This window comes from Balaenoptera physalus, assembly GCF_965194825.1.
Source record: "Balaenoptera physalus genome assembly, chromosome: 16".
NCBI lineage: Eukaryota > Metazoa > Chordata > Mammalia > Artiodactyla > Balaenopteridae > Balaenoptera > Balaenoptera physalus.
In genome coordinates, this window is record NC_138898.1 from 42,001,919 (window position 1) to 42,016,156 (window position 14,238).

Here is a 14,238-nt window from a genome sequence, read left to right on the forward strand (position 1 = left end):
TCCTCTCTGATTCTGCTTCTCCACACAAGCTTTTCCTGAGGACTGAACCCAAGGGAGTTCAAGTCCCAGAGCGAACTTGCTGGATGCAGCTGGTGAGGTGGCCAAGCCTGGGGTGGGTCTGACATCCTCTCACGCAACCAAAAATAAAGCAAGCATATGCTTTAGATGGAGCAACAGGTAAGCTACCTGGTTTTAGTTTGATGGTGGATACTGTTCTTGGGTCTCACTGCACAAGTCCCATTAGAGGAGCTTACATAAGTCAGCAATTTGGAAAGCTCTGGAGAACAGAAAATGTTCTCTGTGTACTTAGTGTTTCTGTGTGCAAGGCAGGAAGCCACCTGTAACCTCCAGGAGGGAGGCCCGTCAACTTTGGGATGGAGAGCTGGGCAAGGCAGTCCATGTGGCATCTCCTGGGAGGTGAGTATCACTGAGTTCGGTCACCAGGCTCATGCCTCTGGGCACCCGGTCCCAGAATCTGGCCTTGTTATTGCATCTGAAGGCTGTTTAGTACATCTTATTACATTTTATAAGTACGGATATATTATACCTGAGAAGTCCACAGTAAGACACACTTGTGGATCTCTCATTTCTTGTGATGTCCTATTAACCTAGCGGGAGAAGTTTGAAGAGAACGTGTTATTTGATTCTGCTACCCAGCAGCCCTTGTCACATCAGGCACAAAACACTCAGATTCACAACTCCCAGGGCTCAGTGTTGATGGGGCCCTTTTATTCTTTCAGGGATTCATTAACATGAGGTCAAAGAATTTTTTCCTCAGGCATCATTCATCGAATAATAAAAAAAAAAAGTTCTGAACAAAGACAATCCCTGAGAGAGGAGAAGCCCCTTAGTCTATCTCATCTCTCATCTCACCCTCCTCAGCCATGAAACAGTCACAAGGTTAGGACAGGACAGGGATCAAGAATGTGGAAAACAATATGGTGGTTCCTCAAAAAATTAAACATAGAATTATCATACGATCCAACAATTCCACTTCAGGGTATATACCCAAAACAAGTAAAAGCAGGGACTCATATTTTTGTACACAATGCTCATAGCAGCATTATTCACAATAGCCAAAAAGTAGAAGCAACCCAAATGTCCATCAACAGATAAATAAACAAAACATGGTCTATACATACAGTGGTATATTATTCAGCTTTAAAAAGAAATGACATTCTGACACATGGTACAACATGGATCAACTTTGAAGATACTAAGCTCAATGAAATAAGCCAGACACAAAAGGACAAATATTGCAAGATTCCACTTATATGAGGTACCTAGAAGTCAAATTCACAGGACAGGAAGCAGAATGGCGGTTGCCAGGGGCTGGGGGTAGGTAGAATTATGGAGTCATTACTTAATAGGCACACAGTCTCAGTTTGAGAAGGTGAAAAGTTCTGGAGATGGATGGTGGTGATGGTTGCACAACAATGTGAATGTACTAAATGCCACTGCATAGTACACCCAAAATGGTTAAAATAGTAAATTCTATGTTAGGTATATTTTAGCACAATTAAAAAAAAAAAAAAAAAAGAAGAAAGCAGAAATGACCATTTTCTTCCTGGTCCAGAACTGTATGCTATAAGATGGCATTAAGAGAAGGGGTTAGCTAGGAATGAATCCATGCAGACCCCAATGGAGAAACATTAACACCAGGTTCTGTTCACACATAGGTTGAAAATTTCCAATCAGGTTACTTAAGATATCTGTCCCTAAAAGTGAAGCTCACAGGAAACTCCATCCTCACGTTTCCCAGAGATTCAGAGAGAATACAATGAGACTTCCTGGTAGGCCTGGTGGTCCAGGCACCAGAGGCAACAGAGAATAAATTAATTGTTAAAAGATCAAAGAGCGACCATATGTCCAAGCAGACAGCCTGCAACTTGACCAGGGGGATGTCAGTCTTAAAGCAACTGATTTTTCTGCTGAGCATGAAAAAGACCCAGGACTAGAAGGAAGAAACTGCTGTCCCACAGACCAGGGGACTTGATAGCAATCCTCTGAGATTTACAAAAACACAGATGGCCAATCCAAACTTACCTCTAACACTCCTATCCCCACCAAGTTTATGACAGAAAAACATCTAAATAAACTGAGCTAAACCACAAAGTGTCAAGGAGAGTTAGGAAGGAAAAGAAAAAAGAACTGGAAAAGATGACAAAGGTCTTGAGATATTTATTAAGGGTACATGGGCAAAATACTTCAAAAATACATTGAGATTTGTATAAATTGAGCGGTTTACATAAGACAGAAATGCTCAACCAGACAAACAAGTTGTTAAGATTAACTTCTCAGGATTACTGCTTCCCTAAATTATCATCTAGTCAAGGGGGATTTTGCAATTACAAAACACACTGGCATGATTTTGGTGTTGAGGGGAATAGAATGGTTAACCGTCCAAATGTATGTCAACACTTCACCAGTTTCATCAATCAACATGGTCTTCTGACTCATCGGAAAATAAGTAACCTTGGCCTGAAAAAGTTTGAGCCAAGATGTATTTGAAGCTTTCTGTGGAAATTTCAATGGAGCATCAAATCATATTATAAACAGTGGGGGCTGTTTAAGAGAATATTTTATATGAGTGTTTATCTCTAAAAGTTCTTTTGGAGAAGTGGATTTGAATTCCTTGAGCCTAAAAATGTCTGTGGACAGTTCACCACTGTCTACGATGAACTTGTATGCCAGCATTTAAAAGTGCAATAAAGTATTTTATATTGGGTGTGTAAGGACCGTGCAGACTCTAGGGTGTCCTACAAGCATAAGACCTTAACAAGGTGTCTTTAAAACCATTTAAGTAGCAGTGTACTTGTATTGGAATTTGGAACTAATGAGAAATAGCACATGAAGTGATGTGTGCCACTACCAGGCCCGGCAGAAAATCTTACAAACCATTCTCCATGAGCTTTCTCTGATGACCTGAGGCCTAGGTGATGTAAGGAGCTTGGGACCCTGAATCATAATTTGGATAAGAGCCCTCTGCCAATCAGAAACCCCAATTTGTATTTTATGTGAATGAGAAACATGCTTCTTATTGTGTTTGAACAACTATACACATATATTCTGGGGTTTGCTTGTTACAGCAGCTGGAGTTATCTTTAACAATGATTCCATCCGGGCCTCTGCACTTACTAGCTATGTAACCTCTGCTGGTTACTTAACTTCTCGGGACCCCACCTCTAAAATAGCTATACAGTAAGTCCCCTACATATGAACCTTCAAGTTGTGAACTTTCAAAGATGCGAACGTCTGTTTGCATGTAATCACATAAGTTAGTTCATGTGTCTGGCGTACATTGTCACATGCGTGCATCCTCCACAAGTGGTTGTGTTTTTGTGTACTTTACTGTACAGTACTGTATAGAGTACTGTAGTATAGTATCTTTATTTCAAGCCCAGGATGTCCAGAAGCAAGTGTAAAAGCAGCGGTGATGTAGCTTGTACTGCTAAGAAGCGTCAAGCGATAACAATGGAAACAAAAGTGAAAATAATTGAGAGACTGGAGCGAGGCGAAAAGATGGTAGACGTCGCTCATTCTTATAACATGAATCATTCAACCATTGGCACGGTTCTGAAGAATGAGGACAAGATCATGGAACATGTGAAGTCTGCTGTGCCAATGATGTCAACAATAATATCGAAGAAGCGTGGAAAAGTGATGGAGGAGATGGAGAAACTTCTCAGTGTGTGGATGCAGGATCAGCATCAGTGTCGAGTCCCGCTCAGCTTAACGCTGATTCAAGAGAAAGCCAAAAGCCTTTATGAAGACTTGAAGGAGAAACATGGTGAAGAATCAGAGGGCGCATCTTTTAATGCCAACCATGGCTGGTTTCATCGGTTCAAGGCTAGAGCCAACCTTCACAACGTAAAAGTAAGTGGCGAGGCAGCAAGTGCATATACGGTAGCTGCCCGGTAGCTGCCTGGGAATTTCCTGAAACGCTTCGAGAAATTATTGATGAAGGCATGTATCTACCTGAGCAGGTTTTTAACGTGGATGAGACAGGACTGTACTGCAAGAGGATGCCAGACCGAAGTTACATCAGTAAGGAGGAAAAGTTGATTCCAAGCTATAAAGCAGCAAAGGATAGGCTAACTCTGTTGTTTGGTGGCAATGCTTCTGGCGAACCAAAGAGATACACAATGCAGGAAATGGCAAGGGGATTTTCTTTATTTGAGGAGACACTGTTAGTTTTTGAGGCACAGGACCTGAACGTAGAATGGTACAAGAAGGCTGCAGCAGCCATTCAGAATGCAATCCAGTGCCTCTGTGTCTTCTATGACGAGAAAAAAAGAGCTACTACCCAGACATTACTGGATCGTTTTTTCAAGAGGGTAGATAGAATTGAATCCAGAAAGGAACCAGAACCTGTGGCACTAATGTCAGGCATGAGTGAAATTGCAGCTTGCCCTCCATCTCCTATTGCTGACGATCCTTCAGCTCTACCATCTCCCACCTCCTCTCCCTCCTCCAGTCAGTAACTCTTCTTGCCTGTTCACTCGATGCCAGCCCCAGTATGCCAGCTGTTGTACTGTACTACTGTACTTTTCAATGTACCATACTGTAAGATTAAAAATGTGTTCTTTATTTTTTGTGTTTTTTTATGTTATTTGTGTGAAAAGTATTATAAACCTATTATAGTACAGTACTATCTAGCCGATTGTGTTGGGTACCTAGGCTAACTTTTTTGGACTTAAGAACAAGGTGAACTTTACGAACTCACTCTCGGAACAGAACTCATTCGTATGTAGGGGACTTACTGTAAGAGCATTTGTCGTCAGGTTGACAAGGACTACATGAGATACTGCATGCAATGAGAGCACGTGTCAACACATCAGATTCTTATTATTCAAACAGACACATAGCCATAGCACAAAACATTATGCAGCACAATATCTATTACACATTATTTGATGTCCCGGAATTGGGTAATTCTATTTGAAATGTTTTATAGTCTTCAAAAATAGAATGAGATATTTTAATGAAAAATTAGCTGCATGCTAAAAGGTAAGGTTGAAGAAAATAGACATTTTTAGGCCAATATTTTTGATGCTGCTGTTTTGCTCTCACTGATACAATAATTAACAATTGCTGAGTATTTACTGACTACTAAGGGCTTTGTATATACCTGCTTGCGGTATCATTAGTCTTCGATGGCTCAAAAACAATCAGGTCGGCATGCCTGGGTGCTACAGAGAAAACCAAAGTGGCTGAATACTGGCAAATTACCTTCTAAGAACATGTCATGTTGTTGGGAAGACAAGTAAGGCCATATGAGATGACTAGAAAACCATTAACAAAGGCACGTGACCATACACTCAGAGGGTATAACACTCCAATGTGTGTTTTCCAACACTACCAAGCAATTAACTCTGCGGGTACTGATTGGGTGTCCTACAATTTAACTCAGTCCTGACACCGTCTACCAGGAGATAGAGCCCACAGGTCAAAAGCTCAGTCCCACAAGACTGTCTCCCCACCATGCCAGATACCAATCGCAAGTTCAGGTTGTCACCTGCACTTTTGGCCCATGGCTATAAATTGGCTATAAATGAGAGGTTCCCACCACCCCCTCCTCAGGTTTGATTAATTTGCTAGAGCAGCTCACGAAATTCAGGAAAACAGTTTACATTATTGTAAAAGGATATAATTTAGAAACAGCCAGATAGAGAAGAGATGCATAGGCAAGGAAGGCAGGAAGAGGCTTGGAGCTTCCATGCCTTCTCTGAAGGCATCACTCCCCAAATCTCTACACGTTCACCATCTCAGAAGCCCTCTGAACCTCGTGTTTTGGGGGATTTTTATGGAGGCATTGTTACATAGGTATAATTGACTACATTACTGGTCATTGGTGACTGAACTCAATCTCTAGTCCCTCTCCCCTCCCCACAGGTCAGGGGGTGGGGCTGAAATTTCCAACCCTCTAGTCACACGGTTGTTTCCCCTGGTAACTAGACCCCAAGCTTAGGTTACCTTGGGGTTTTCCAAAAGTCACCTCATTAAAATAAACCCAGGTGTGCTTGAAAGGGGCTTGCTATGAGTAACAAGATACCCATTTCACCTTTACGGCTCTGAAATGATTTCAGAAACTGAGGACTAGAGAACAAACATTATAACAAAAGATGCTCCTATTGCTATTATCACTTGGGAAATTCCAAGGGTTTGGGGAGCTGTGAGTCAGGAACCCTGGAGGAAGAACAAATATGTACTTCTTATGCTAAATCACAGTATCACAGACACCCAACCACAAATGCCAATGAAGTCAAGAGACAGCGAGCATGGATGTGGATCAAGGAGGTGGGGCAGGCTCTCCGGAGGCCATGGCACTGGACGGCAAATAGGACTGGAGGGCAGTGTTGGGCCTGAGTAAGGGAGAGCTGACAAGTTTGCTTGGTTTGAGCCACACAGTGTTTCCAACTTCTAAAAATATTAATAGAAAATATTTAAAATGGGGAAATTGCATACAAGTATCTTGATTTCTAGATGCTCTTGAAAAATCTGGCAACCCTTGCATTCCCTCACCAGAGTAAAGTCGCAGCTACCTTCTTTAGAAGGGCATTTTCGGCAATAATTTCCCACTGGTGGGGCTGTGTTCTGCCTATGCTGTGTCCTCAGATGGCCCTAACATCTGTGATCATCTTGCAGTGCGGTTACTATTATTGGTCCATTGGGTTCAGATGGTGGCAGCCCGATCCTCCCATCAACCTTTGCCTAATGGTTTTGTAACCATAGAATCAGTCCCAGACTGGGCCTATCCTGTTTCTAACAAGATACTGAGTTGTTTTTCAGAGGCAACAGAACAAAACCTCAAGTCATGCAGCAGAAGCATGTAGAGGAGATTTGGACCTCAAACAACCTGGAACCAAAGCTGTTCCCCCCACTCCCTCCAAAGGACCAGGGCCTGACCTGAACCAGAACTCCAAAGCCCTTTCAGAAGCGAAGGGTCTGCTGTCCAGGAAGGTCCGGTGCTGAAGCCCATCTACCACACCTTACCACAAATGGCCAAGCTCCAAAAACCTCCAATCAAAACCTGCCCCACCGGAAGGGGAAGCTGGGACGAAGTGAGAGAGTAGCATTGACATAACTACCAAATGTAAAATGGATGGCTAGTGGGAGGCTGCTGTATAGCACAGGGAGACCAGCTCGGTGCTTTGTGATGACCTAGAGGGGTGGGATAGGGAGGGTGGGAGGGAGACGCAAGAGGGAGGGGATATGGAGATATATGTATATGTATAGCTAATTCACTTTGTTATACGGCAGAAACTAACACACCATTGTAAAGCAATTATACTCCAGTAAAGATGTGAAAAAATAAATAAATAAAAATAAAAAACCTGCCCCACCAGTGCTTCTGCACACCAACCCTCCTCCCCTAACTCATAAAACTTTGACTGAACCCCAGATGGGGAGACAAATTTAAGCTGTGTTTCCTGTCTCCTTGCCTGTCAACCTCGCAATCAGCTTCTGCAACAGTTTTAGCAGCCACTGATAATCATTGCCTAGACCCCATTATTTCAAGAGTTACCAACAGGTGGTTTCCTAATTCTATCACTGTCAATACATTAATAGCTGGAATTCTTCTATAAAGAACTTTCTCAACTTTTTGGTATTCCACAATAAAGTGCATATAAGAAAGGAAGGATAAACACTTGATTCTTTTTCTTCCTTTTCAGGGTTCAGAATAATAAACCTCCAAGAGCAGGCAAATGTTTTCCCCTCATCATTTTTTGTGATGTTAAGAAGGCAGTTTTGTTTGAAGGAAGATGGTAAGAGATTACAGAGGGAGCACACTTTGGGGAAAAAATAGGGACAGAAGAAGAAGGTACAGCATCTTCTTCATTCACACCAGCCAAAGACGAACTCTTCTATGTTTAAAAGACAAAAATAAAAGAATTCTGAGAGCTGCTTTTATACTGCCACTATGAAAAAAACTGGCTGGACTGACTTGCTAGCTGTGTTTTGGATGACTAATTTGTAGGCTCACCTGTTTTAAGTCAAATATAGTACCTGCAGGATGAGTAGCTCCTTTTGGGCTGACACAAAATGAGTATTGTTGTCAGTTAAACTAGTTAAGTTCGCTCAAGATCAGTTTTACTCTTTAGCAGAAAGTTCTCTTCTCAAAGATAATCGAGGGTTAGCACAGCATATTAGTCTGCTAGGGTTTCCATAACAAAATTATTTTCCCACAGTTCTGGAGGCTGGAAGTCCAAGATCAAGGCATCAGTAGGGCTGGTTTCTTCTGAGGCCTCTCTGTGTGGCTCACAGATGGCTGTCTTCCCCCAGTGTCGTCACATGGCCTGTTCTCTGTGTGTGCAAATCCCTGGCATTTCTTATAAAGACGTCCTATTGGATTAGGGCCCTGTCCTTATGACTTCATTTGACCATAATCACCTCTTTAAAGGCCCCATCTCCAAATATAATCACAGTGGGGGTTAGAGCTTTAAGATAAGAATTTGGTGGGGACAGAATTCAGTCCATAATAGATACAGAGTAAAACCTGACAATGCCCCATATGCTGTGGGCTGCATTCGTTCTCTGGCTGAAATCCTCCTGCCCTTCCTTTGGCTCATTCCTCTCCATCTCCACTTGGCCTCCTCGCTGTTCCTCAACCATGCAGCACATTCCCGCCTCAAGGCCATTACATGTGCTGTTCTCACTGCCCAGAAAGCTCTTCCATCCAATGCCCAGGTGGCTCACTTGCTCATTTCTGCCAGATCTTTACTCAAAAGCCGCCTTTTGGGGAAGGTTTACATTGGCCACTCACCTGAATTTCACTACCACCCTCTCTGCCTCAACGTTTCCTATGTCCTTACCATATCTAACCAGCCATCCATTTTGCTCCTTTATCCCATTCATTGCCTGTCTCCTCCACTGGGACAAAAGCTCCACAAGGGCGAGGAGTTTTATCTGTTCATTGCTGTTCCCTCATTACCTAAAAGATGGCTTGGCCCATGGAAGGGGCTCTGTATATTTGCTAAGCCAATAGAGGATTTTGTTTTCTTTAATGAGGATTTGGGAAATGAAAGAGAGCAAACGGCAAATTAGACATTTTATAGTTCTTAGTTTTATGTTTTGTAGTTTTTGATTATAGCTTGTAAGTCTGTTATAAATTTTTGAAGAGATTTGTATAAATCAAACGCTCAAAGTGACACTGAAATTGTGAACCTTAAAACTCTGAAAATAAAAGTCTATGTATTTCCCAAGACGGACACAAAATGTAGAAATAATACGATGTGACGTTATCTGTTCATTCATCTCAACAACTACATGCACATTATCCTCTCTCTCTGTTCATTCATCTCAACAACTACATGCACATTATCCTCTCTCAGAGAGAGATGGTCGGGGGCAGCAGCAACTCGACAGCGGGCAGGTGTGGGCTGCGTGCCTGGTGGGTCTGCTGCATCCTGCTGCATGAATGAAACTGCAGAATTCAGCACTCAGAGGAATATGGAAAGCAGGAGGGCTACCTTGTTTGCAGGGCAATTTCCCTCCTGGAGAGCGGGACAAGAGTGTCTCACACTCAATCTTACAACTTACCATGAATATCCGAAGAGACAGATATTCCTTTCCCTACCATTTTCCCTTCTCTTGTTAATTCTGCCTTATTTTTCAAATTGTTGAGTCCTAGGTAACTTATATTTTTCAATCTATTAACAGTGTCGCATGAACTTCCTTAAAACAACCCAGAATGATGTGTATATTTTGTAGAACACAGATCCATTTGGCTGCAGGCTCAGCTTGTCTTCTGCATCATCACTGCGTTACTCGGGGTGTGCAGAGTTGGTGCTGGAGGTGGCATGTTGGCTGAGCACACCTTGTGCCCTTACATAGTGAATTCCAACCTGGTGTGACAATAGTCACTCTCTGCTTTCTTTTACTGGCACAAACGTGATAGACCTTAAATGACCAATTCCAGAGAGAATTGCTGAGGAAGTGTGTCTGGTTGGTTTTTATTGCTTTGTTTCTACTATGGGTTTTTTTTTCCTTAATGACTTGAGTCCCGAGACACTATCCCCAAGCCCCATCCTTTTCCCAGAAGTTCCCTCCCCATTGCTTTCAAGAGCTGTCTTTCAAGGAGACACAACTTGTGAATAAGAATATTCTGAGCATTCTTTGTGTGCAGCATTAAAGCTTGGAATGTAGTTTACTGCTCTAAAAATAGAGTTTGGTCTCAGACTTCATCCTGAAAGCAGATGTACTCAACTAGTTGACAGTTTCACATGAACCTGCTTAATATAATCCAGAATAATGTGTATATTTTATAGAATAAAACCCCATTTAACTACAGGTCAAAAGATCTGGGTGCTCACTTCCTTAGCCTGTGTGATATCAGGCAAATCAGTGAAAATCTCAGAGCTGTAAAACGAGGACTCTGGGTTAGACGGTCTCTAGAGGAGCCTCGCAAAGTTTAACCTTCTCTGACACTGACTTCCTTTAGCTTTTGCATACATTGTGAATGAGTCTAAAAACAAGCGTTTTACTTCTATCCCATCATTGTCTTAAACTGAAAGTAATAAATGGGCCAGAGCAATGTGAAGATGTAATTCCCGAGTTCAACCCAACAAATCACAAATATCAACAGATTGAAAAATTAATGCCATATGTTAGTTATTTTACTCCATGTCGCCCCTACCTCGTTTTCCACATTTAGAACAAGGATGCCATAAAAGACCATTGGCAAATGTGGACAAAGCACAAAGACAGCATTATGGCAGATTTCGTTGTTAGTCCTGAAACAAGTCTACATAAAGGGAAAGTTCTACTGTTCTCACATAGAAATATCATGTCCAAGGAGCCTTAAAATAAGACGAAAATGCAGTCTGATGAGAACAGTATGCTGTTCCAGTCTCTCGGCAACTTTTGTTACTTCTTTTACCACGCAACGACACCACACTTCAGAGGCAACATCAGACAACGCTGCCCCTTATTTTTATCTTAAAAGCCCTGTGAAGGCATCCACATAAACAGGGAAAGCCCACAGTACCTATTATATCACCACTTACGTGAAGAATTATCATGGATATTCCATTCTGTTAAAGGTGATAAAAGCTCTCCACTATTTAGAAATATTTATTCTGCACTTATTATGAGGGGACAGAAGAATGAAACACACATGGATCTCGCTCTGAAGGCAATTAGGTCTCTGTAGGATGCGGAAGCCAGTTCCTTGTGAAACTAGTTCCTTGTAAAATCTTAATAAAGATAGGAAGCCCCTAGATTTGCATAATGCTTTAGTTTCCATAGTGCCTTTGCATCGATGAGATCGCCTCAAAATACCCTCTCAGGTAGACAGAGGTATACTATACCTATTTTTCAGGTGGAAAAAAGGCCAGGCTCAGAATGGTTATGTGGTTTGCTTATGGTCCCAGAGGAAGCAGAAAAACTGAGACTTGAATGAAAGCTTTTGGACCCCAAATTTAGGGCTCTCTTTACTCCCACAAAGCCTTAGCGTGAAGGATTCTAAATCAGGCTCTGTTAAGAGACACAACTTTATTTTTCAGGGTGAAATAGGGCTTGCTCAGAAAAGCTACTGCCACACATTTTACCAAAAAATTTCAGGATGATTCTGGGATTCAGAGAACTGGGTTTGAGCCTTAACTCTACTGCGGACGGACTGGAGAGTCTCTGAACTGGGGGTCACTAGATCTCTGGGCTTCAGCATCTTCATAGGTAAAAATGAAAAATTCGACTCAATTATTTTGGGGGTTCTTTCTGATTCTAACATTCTTTATAGTTTTGCATTAGAATGGCCCTCTAAATGCTGTTTACATTTTTTTTTTTCAGAAACCCAACATGTGTAAATTTTCCTAGAATTCATGTTATAGATTTTTTTTAAAACAGCCCCAACAAGTAATTGAAATCCCAATTGGTCCTAGGACTTGTATCACCTTCTCTTTAGACCCAGCCTAACTTAAGAGTGGAGCTCTTAGATAGTGGTGTTAGGACCATTTACTGAGACCCAGTACATCAGAGTACCTGAGGGTGGAGGCCAGGAGGCTGGATTTTCACCCCACCCTCGCCCCTAGGATTTGCACCCCCATCTCTGCAGGAACAAAGCCTGTCCCTAGGCTACCTTTTGGATAAGGAGGGAGGCAGGCAGTGAGAGGGACGGTAGACGTGTCATACAGACAACACGGAAACACACCTCTGACACAATCACGTTAATGGTGCATTCTGAGACTGTGGAGACCTTTTATAGTCTTTACTCTGATTTCTTAAATTTTCTTTACCCTTTTCCTCAAATGTTCAAAGAGGTACATGACTATCTTTCTATTAAAAATTGATTTTAAAAAAGAATAAAGCAGAATATGCCATTCCATGTAGTCCAAACAATCACAATTGTATAAAAAAAAAAAATCACAATTGCAGAAGCCGAAGGAACTATATCAAAATGTTAACAGTGGTTAATGTGGGGCAGTTCACTGCATTCCAGAAGGATTCATTCAGGGCCAGGATTACATTTTTTTTTTCTCCCTGTCATTTTTCTGTATTTTCTTAATTATGCAGCAGAGTGATTTAGTGAGTGTTTAATGCAGCAACATAATCTATTGAGAAATTAATCTATGTCCTTTCTAATTGTTCAAGACCCATTCTGGGAGGCATGGCTGTGTCCCCACGTCACTCCTGAGAACTGCCAAAAACAAGAATGAACAAAATAGCTGTACTGTCCGCGCAGGACCCAGCAGTTGCATCAAGACGACCACCATCTTCTCCTTGAAACGCCTCCTTTCCTTGGTTTCCAGGACCCCACTGTCACCTGTTTCTCCTCAACCTCTATGGCCACAATTTCCCAGTCCCCTTTACAGGTCCCCCCACCCCATATCCCCACCCTAAATGCATGGGAGTTACCTGAGACTCAGGCCCCTCTTCTCCCATCTGTGGTCACTCCTTGGTGATCTCATCCAGTCCTGTAGTTTTATAAAAAGCATTTATATGCTGAGACTCCCAAATAAACATCTCCAGCTTAGGCCTCTCCCGACAACTACGTGGTTAGAAGCTTTGGTTCTGGAGTTCAGACTGTCTGGCTTGAATCTTGGCTCCACCTCTCGGTAGCTGTGCCACCTTATATACGGAACTTCATATTTCAGATATTTCTTTCTGAGGGGCTAATGGGAGCAAGAGGTGCGAAGCTAAGAGGAGGAGATCTAGCCGAGCCCTGCAGGCCCATGTGCAGCATGGAGGCTGGGGGTTTACCTTCGCTCCTATAACGGTAAACTCTGGGCTGCCATTTCCTTGGTAAAGACAACCAGGTGGCCCCTTCTTGGAGAACCTGGTGGGGAAGCCTCAGCATCCAGATGATTTGTACTGAGTGAAAACCCAAAATGTCAGTAACAGTCTTCTGGTTGGTAAGCTGCCAGATAACATGGATTTTACTATAGCTTGAAAAGAGCATCTTGTATTTGAAAAGAAATGAAAGGCTAATGTTGAAACTACCATAAAGAGTGAAACTACTATTTGTGTAATGGACTATTTCCTGAGAATTTCAGTTGATCTGTCAGTGAGGAATTTGGGAGGGGTAAAAATAAAAACCGCCAACAAACTCTTTGAAGAAAGTTCTCCTCGTCAAAACCATCTGCTTCCTGACTTCTTATTGATCTGACCCACACGACACCGAAGAACTATTAAGGTGTTGAGACGAGAGAGGGCAAAGCTTCCCAGGCTGGCTTCTGCTGGTCCTGGGAGAGGCTCTCTGAAAAAAAGGAGCCTGGTCAAACGTCAGCCCCAGCCCACTTTTCTTAGAGCCAGCCAGGCACGTGAGCACGTGAAGTTCAGACACTCGTCAGTAAAGGAACCTGCGGACTCTGTAAGCCAGCTCGTCCCAAATGTCAACGGATGCCGTCCTTCAATGCCAGCTGCACCCAAGCTCCTATAGAGAGTGTGATGAAACCTCCCTTCTCTTTTACTCTAATACTGAGACCTTAGTTCCTCACCTCCCCAGCCACTAAATGTTGGGGTACCCCAGGACTCAAGAGTTGGGCCACTTTTCCTCAACTCATTTTGTAGAAAATTATCTGTGCAGTGTTCTGGACATAAAGTGAAGCATCTGGTTCCACTGGAGAAAGAGGAAAGAATAATAACTCTCCAGAATTACCTCCTCCTCCAGCTGCCACTTCATTTCTTTGCTTCCACTTACAGCAACATTCTTTAAAAGACTTGTCTATTCTTGTTTCCGCAGCTTCTTTCCTTCCATTCTCTCTAAACCCTCTCCACTCAGGTTTCTGCCTTGACTGC

The 14,238-nt window shown here is 42.5% G+C and overlaps 1 protein-coding gene and 1 long non-coding RNA gene across 12 annotated transcripts in view; one reads left to right on the top strand and one right to left on the bottom strand.

The window, feature by feature from the left end:
• The window catches only part of TASP1 (taspase 1), a 385,678-nt gene that overhangs the window by 149,677 nt on the left and 221,763 nt on the right, over positions 1-14,238 (bottom strand). The gene's annotated exons all lie outside the window — the stretch shown is intronic.
• LOC309644717 overlaps positions 1-14,238 on the top strand; it is a 74,310-nt gene that overhangs the window by 31,892 nt on the left and 28,180 nt on the right. The window lies entirely within an intron of this gene.